At 41.9% G+C, this 6953-nt stretch overlaps 1 protein-coding gene across 1 annotated transcript in view; it reads left to right on the top strand.

Moving 5' to 3' along the window:
* LOC103265243 (protein FAM92A-like) overlaps positions 1–6953 on the top strand; it is a gene marked incomplete at its 5' end in the record, with an annotated part of 22623 nt that overhangs the window by 7319 nt on the left and 8351 nt on the right. The window lies entirely within an intron of this gene.

A 6953-nucleotide genomic window follows, 5' to 3' on the forward strand; every position in this document is an offset into this window, starting at 1 on the left:
GGGAGCATGCCACTGCACTCCAGTCTGGGCAACAGAGTGAGACTGCAACTCAAAAAAAAAAGAGAGAGAGATTCCAACTGAAAAAGAAAAAAAAGAAATTAGCACATTAAGCAGAGTCATAAAGTAACCTACCCAAAGTGCTGTAGCCAAAACTATGAGCTATAAAATAAATTGGCTGGGCTTCATGGCTCATCCTGTAATCCCAGCACTTTGGGAGGCCGAGGCGAGTGGATTGACTGAACCTGCAGGTTTGAGACCAGCCCAGGCAACTTGGCAAGACCTCATCACTACGATAAATCAAAAAATCAGCCAGGCGTGGTAGCGTGGGCTGATAGTTCCGGCTACTTGGAAGGCTGAGATGGAAGGATTGCTGGAGCCCAGCAGGTTGACGCTGGGATGGCCGTGAGTATGCCACTGCACTCCAGCCTGGGTAACAGAGTGAGACTCCAACTCAAAAAATTAAAAAATAGGCCAGATTCAGTGGCTCAGCCTGTAACTCCAGCACTTTGGGAGGCTGAGGCAAGTGGATTGCCTGAGCCCACAGGTTCGAGTCCAGCCCGGGCAACTTGGCGAGACCTCATCTCTACAACAAATCAAAAATAAGCGGGGCGTGGTAGCACGCCTGTAGTTCCGGCTGGTTGGAAGGCTGAGGCAGAAGGATCACCGGAGCACAGCAGGTCGACGCCAGGGTAGCCGTAAGCATGCCACTGCACTCCAGCCTGGGCGACAGAGTGAGACTTCAACTCAAATAAGTAAATAAATCAGTTTTTTAAGAACTCTGTTTTCCATTATAAGTCACTGTCATTAATTTTTGTAGCTTAAATTGTCTAATAGCTACATACTGTCAACTGAGTAAAAAGGGTAATAGTAGCCAGCCACATAAATTTGCATCCACAGTGATAGAGTGTCTTAGTCAACAAAATCACAAGAACTGACTAACTTTATTGTTAACATATCAGTAGATTTGAAACTTTCTTTAGGGCAGGGCATGGTGGCTCATGCCTGTAATCCCAGCACTTTGGGAGGCCAAGACAGGAAGATCTCTTGAGGCCAGGAGTTGAATACCAGTGAGACCCTGACTGAAAGAAAGGGAGGGGGAAGAGGGAGGAAGGGAAGGAGGAACTTGGTGAGACCTCATCTCTACAATAAATCAAAAATAAGTGGGGCGTGGTAGCATGCCTGAAGTTCCGGCTGGTTGGAAGAAAGGGAGGAAGGAAAGGAAGGGAGGGAGGGAGGAAGGAAGGAAAGAAAAACTTACTTTAGTTTCTTTAGAATCATTAAATTCAGCAGGTCTTTAGTGTCTTTTTACTCTTTTTTTTTTTTTTTTTTTTTACTTTTTTTTGAGTCTCACTCTGTGGCCGAGGCTGGAGATCAGTGGCATGCTCACAGCCTCAACCGACTGGGATCAGGTGATCCTTCTGCCTCAGCCCTCTAAGTAGCTGGAACTGCAGGCACACACCACCATGCCCAGCTTATTTTTTTATTGATTGTAGAGATGAGGTCTCGCCAAGTTGCCCAGGCTGGTCTTGAACCCCTGGACTCAGTCCTCTCACCTCCACCTCCCAAAATGCTGGGATTATAGGCGAGAGCCACCACGCCCAGCCTTCAGGGTCTTTTTAATAGGCATCTTGGAAAGATTTCAAGGATTGTGTATGATCACCATGTCGATTTTAAAACTCATCTCAGGACATCTTTTTGGCTCACTGCAAATATTCCTGTAAAAGCTTTAAAGAGAAGTTTTCAGTTACTGCTTACAGAAAAATCTTCTTGCTTCCATAAGCTACACTCTTAAAATAAGCACTTTTGCCACTTAATTCTGTAGAATTACTCTCTGAAATTCATGAAACAATATTCATGTGCATCTTTTATTTTCTTTAACTTCCTATCATAGTTTCAAAGAATTTCAGCACCTCTCAATTCAGTCACAGGCTGTGCACCCTACTGTGTTAACAGTAGACGGCATCTTATGGAAGAACATCTTAGGAGGCTGTCCCAAGCCAGACTTCTTTACCAAGCTGGGAGAGTATGGTTAGGGCAGAAAGCTGGACACCTGCTGACATCATCTCTTAAATTGAGGGAGGGAAAGGAGACTGTTAAGATAAGTCATTAGCTGTAACCTGAACATAGGAATGGACCTCATGAGTATGCCCAATTCCACGGCCACCTAAGGGCTTCTTGAATGATGGGGTCTGACCTCTCACCACACCACTCTTCCTCAAGCCTGCAAAGTATCTTTTATACTTGGAAATGCATCTCTGCTCTGATCTTTGGGCTCACTGCTGTGTGCTACCTGTATGATGGCTTCCTCTACAGGTGGTTTTAATTTCCTGAGCATCACCAACTACAAAACTAGGGCAGAGGTGAGAGCAGACTTCCTGGCTGCAATTCCTACTACCTGGGATTTCCTAAAGAAATAGGAAAGGGAGTGAGGGCCTGCACAGTGAAGTGTGCGTGGAAAAGAAAGAGCTTCCAGGCTCTGCTTGTCTGCTGAATCATGGCCCCAAAACAAGGAAGTCTCCTGATAGTCACACAAGGAAAAAACAAGGACAGGCAGGCCGGACATCGTGGCTGTAATCCCAGCACTTTGGGAGGCTGAGGTGAGAGGACTGCCTGAGCCCAGGGGTTTGAGACCAGCCCGGGCAACTTGGTGCGACCTCGTCTCTACAATAAACCACAAAAATTAGCCGGACGTGATGGTATGCGTCTGTAGTTCTGGCTACTTGGAAGACTGAGGCAAAAGGATCGCCTGAGCCCAGCTGGTGGAGGCTGCAGTGGCCGTGAGCATGCCACTGCACTCCAACCTGGGCAACAGAGTGAGACAAAAAAAAAACAAGGACAGGAAGAAGCCTAATTCACAGTGTACAACTCACTGGTTGTTATTCACAGATATGTACAGCCATTACCATCCCATTTTAGAACATTTTCATCACCCCAACCTTGTACGCTTTGGCTTTTACTTCCCCGCCTACCTCACAGCGCTGGGCAACCACCCCTAATCATCCTTATCTCTTTGGATTGAGGTACACTGGACATTTAATATGAATGAAGTCAGGAACTGTGTTGTCTTTGATGACTGGCTTCTTTTATGTATCCTGCATTCAAGACTTACCCATGTTGTAGAATATGTCAACATTTCATTCTTTTTTATGGCCTAATCATATTCCATGATATGGATGTTCCCACATTTTGTTTATCCACTTGTTAGTTGAGACATTTGGTTTGTTTCCACCTTTTGGCTATTATGAATAATACTGATAGAAACATTTCTGTACAAACATTCATTTATCTTGGGTATATATCCAGGAAGGGAATTGTCGATAATTGGTAACTGTGCTTCATCATGTGAGCCAGGCTGTTTTGAGCACAGCATTGTATTTGCACACCAGCAATCTATGAAGGTTCCAATTTCTCTGCATCCTCAACTTGCTATTCATAAGACTTAGTCATTTTAGCCATTCTAAGTGGGTTTGAAGTTGTATCTCTGTAGTTTTGATTTGTATTCCTTTAGGTTACGTATTGACCATTTGTATATATGTCCTTGAAGAAATGGCTATTTAGATCTTGCTCATATTTGAAGAGTTTTTTTTTTTTTTAATTAGTGTTAAGTTTTTATATAGGCTAGATAGAGGTCCCTTTCCAGATAAATAATCTCCAATTATTTTCTCCCATTCTGTGGGTTGTCTTTTCACAAACTTGTTGTGTCCTTTAAAGCACGTGTTTTTAATTTGAATGAAGCCCAATTTATCTTTTATTGCTCATGCTTTGATAACATAGCTAAGAATCCATTGCTTAATCAAAATCATGAAGATTTATCCCTATTATTTTAAGTTTTAGAGTTTTGGCTCTTATATGTCCTTGATTCATTTGAGTTAATTTTTATATAACGTGTAAGCTAAAGGTTAAATGTCATTCTTTTACATGTGACTATCCTGCTGTGGCAACATCATTTGTTGAAGACCATTGGTCTTGGCACCTTTGTTGTAAATCAGTTGGCATGATTTTATTTCTGAACTCTCATTCCCTTTCATTGATCTATGTGTCTGTCTTTATGCCAGTATCACACTAGCTTGGTTAACCTTGCTTTGTGACAAGTTTTAAATCAGGACACACGAGTCTACCTACTTTGTTCCGTCTTTTAAAATTAAGATTGAAGCCGGGCTCGGTGGCTCAGCCTGTAATCCCGCGCCTTTGGGAGGCTGAGGTGAGTGGATTGCCTGAGCCTGCGGGTTCGAGACCCGCCTGGGCAGCGAGACCTCATCTCTACAATAAATCAAAAAATCAGCTGGGCGTGGTAGCGCGCGCCTGTAATTCCAGCTACTTGGAAGGCTGAGGCGGAAGGATCGCCAGAGCCCAGCAAGTTGAGGCTGCGGTGGTCGGGAGCGGCCACTGCATTCCAGTCTGGGCGACAGAGTGAGACTCCAACTCAAAAAAAAAAAAAAAAAATTAAGATTGATTTGGCTATGCTGTATCTATTGCAATTCCATATAAATTTTAGAATAGGCTGTGAATTTCTACCAAGAAGGCATCTGGGATTCTGATAGGAATTGAGTCACATGTGTAGAACAGTTTGAGGAGTGTTGACAGTGTTGCACAGTATTGGAAGTCAAATTCAACCAACCTATGAATATGGGATTTTCTCCATTTATTTAAATTTTCCTTAATTTCTTTAAACATTTGTAGTTTTCAGAGTATAAATTCTGTACTTTTTCTGAGGACAGGGAGACACCTCTTATCAACAAGGGTGCCTGAACGGAACATATTTGTATACCTAACGCTTAACTATATCCCACAGTATCATTTTTTAAAAATTGATTAAAATATAAATAAATAAATAAATTCTGTACTTCTGTTAAATTTTTCCTGAGTATTTGACACTTCCTGTTGCTATCATGAATGGAATTTTCCTAATTTCATTTTCAGATTGCTCATTGCAAATGTATAGAAATACAGTTGATTTAAGTGGGTTTCGTAGGATTTCATACATAAAAAGGCATGTCTTCTGCAACAACCTATACTTTTAATGTGAATTCCTATAGGTTTAGTAGGCTCCCAGAAATATGACCACCAGATATCAATAACAGAGTCTGTGGGCTCTGAACCTTTCATTCTGCACATCTTTCTCACCATTGGCAGATTGGTTCTTTTCCAAGTTTGGCTACATTTGAGAGCTTTTAAAATAAAGAGGGATGCAGAAATCTCATGGTAACAACAGCCTCAAAGATCAGTCAGAAAGGGTTCTTCATTCAAAAAGCATACACTCATAATTTTAATACCTATTTTTAAAATTTCTGTCCACAAAGGTTGAACCAGTTTACACTCTCACTGAACCTTGCATGCACAGGTACAAGGAATATTAGTATTTTTAATAACAGCCAGTGATAGGTAATAAAAAAATCAGTATCTCATTTGTATCATTACTGCTGAACATCTTTTCATATATTTAATAATATATTTCTTTTAAAAATTATATTTTTCCTTAATCTCTATTTCTGTTGGATGTTGGCATTTCTTATTAATTTGAAAAAAATCTTTTATGTTGAGAAAATTAGTCCTTCATATTAAACAGAAAATTAGTTGCAAATATGTTTTCTTGTTTTATGGTTTATGGTGTTTTAGCACCTTGAACTTTTCTGTTTGTTGCTAAATATATTAGTCTTCTTTTTGGATTTTGTCCTGGTAAGGAGCTTAGAAAGGTTTTCATACCCTAAGTTATAGAAACTTGCTTGTTTTCTTCTAGTTTTTTTATGATTTATAAGTATTTGAATATTTTCTCTTGCAGTTGTGGTTTACACATGATACAGGATAGATATGCAAATGTATTATTTTCAAATGGATAGAAAGTTCTTCTGACATACTTTTTTGATTATCCTATACTCTGGAGTGCTGCCATTTTCCCTTGATTTTCCAAAATGTTGACAAGATCTTTATAACTTTGTTAAGTATCTCCATGCTAATCAAACCAGATGGAGGCTTTAATATTAGTGGCTAAGCATTAGCCTGGCATGGTAGCACGGCACCTGTAATTCCAGCTACTTGGAAGGCTGAGGTGGAAGGATCGCCAGAGCCCAGCAGGTCGAGCCTGCAGTGGCTGGGAGCGGCCACTGCACTCCAGTCTGGGTGACAGAGTGAGACTCCAACTCAACAACAACAAAAAAAAATTAGTGACTAAGGAACATTTTCCAATTTTTTTTTTTTGAGTCGGAGTCTTACTCTGTCACCTCTGCTGGAGTGCAGTGGCACACTCACGGCCACCACAGCCTCAACCTGCTGGGCTCAGGTGATCCTTCCGCCTCAGCCTTCCAAATAGCTGGAGCCACAGGTGTACACTGCCATGCCTGGCCAATTTTTTTGATTTATTGTAGAGACGAGGTCTCACCATGTTGCCCAGGCTGGTCTTGAGGTGGCAGTCCTCTCGCCTCCTCCTCCCAAAGTGCTGGGATTACAAGTATGAGCCACTGCACCTTGCCAACATTTTCCAATTTAACTAGTTTACATTGTCATTATTCTTGTTGCTGTTGCTGTTGAGGCAGGGGTCTCACTATATTGCCCAGGTTGATCTAGAACCTCAAGGAATCCTGCCTCAGCCTCCCAAGTAGTTGGGATTATAGGCATGTTCTAGAGTATTCAAAATAGGTGTTTTCAGCTTGTCATTGACTCCTAGTTCTGTTTTCCCTCTAGAAGGTTCTGCACTCAAGGACACGTGACTCCTTTCTGGTTAGCATTGAAGCGAGAGTGACTACTAAGAGATTGGGTCCCAGCCCTTGTCAGAAGCTATTCCTTCTCTTAAGTCATTCCTGGGTATCTAGTGATTCTTTTTTTTTTTTTTTTTTTGAGTTGGAGTCTCACTCTGTCACCCAGACTGGAATGCAGTGGCCGCTCTTGGCCACCGCAGCCTCGACCTGCTGGGCTCCGGCGATCCTTCCGCCTCAGCCTTCCAGGTAGCCGGAATTACA

This window comes from Carlito syrichta, unplaced genomic scaffold (assembly GCF_000164805.1).
Source record: "Carlito syrichta isolate Samal-C Ts95f unplaced genomic scaffold, Tarsius_syrichta-2.0.1 Scaffold305994, whole genome shotgun sequence".
Classification (NCBI taxonomy): Eukaryota; Metazoa; Chordata; class Mammalia; order Primates; family Tarsiidae; genus Carlito; species Carlito syrichta.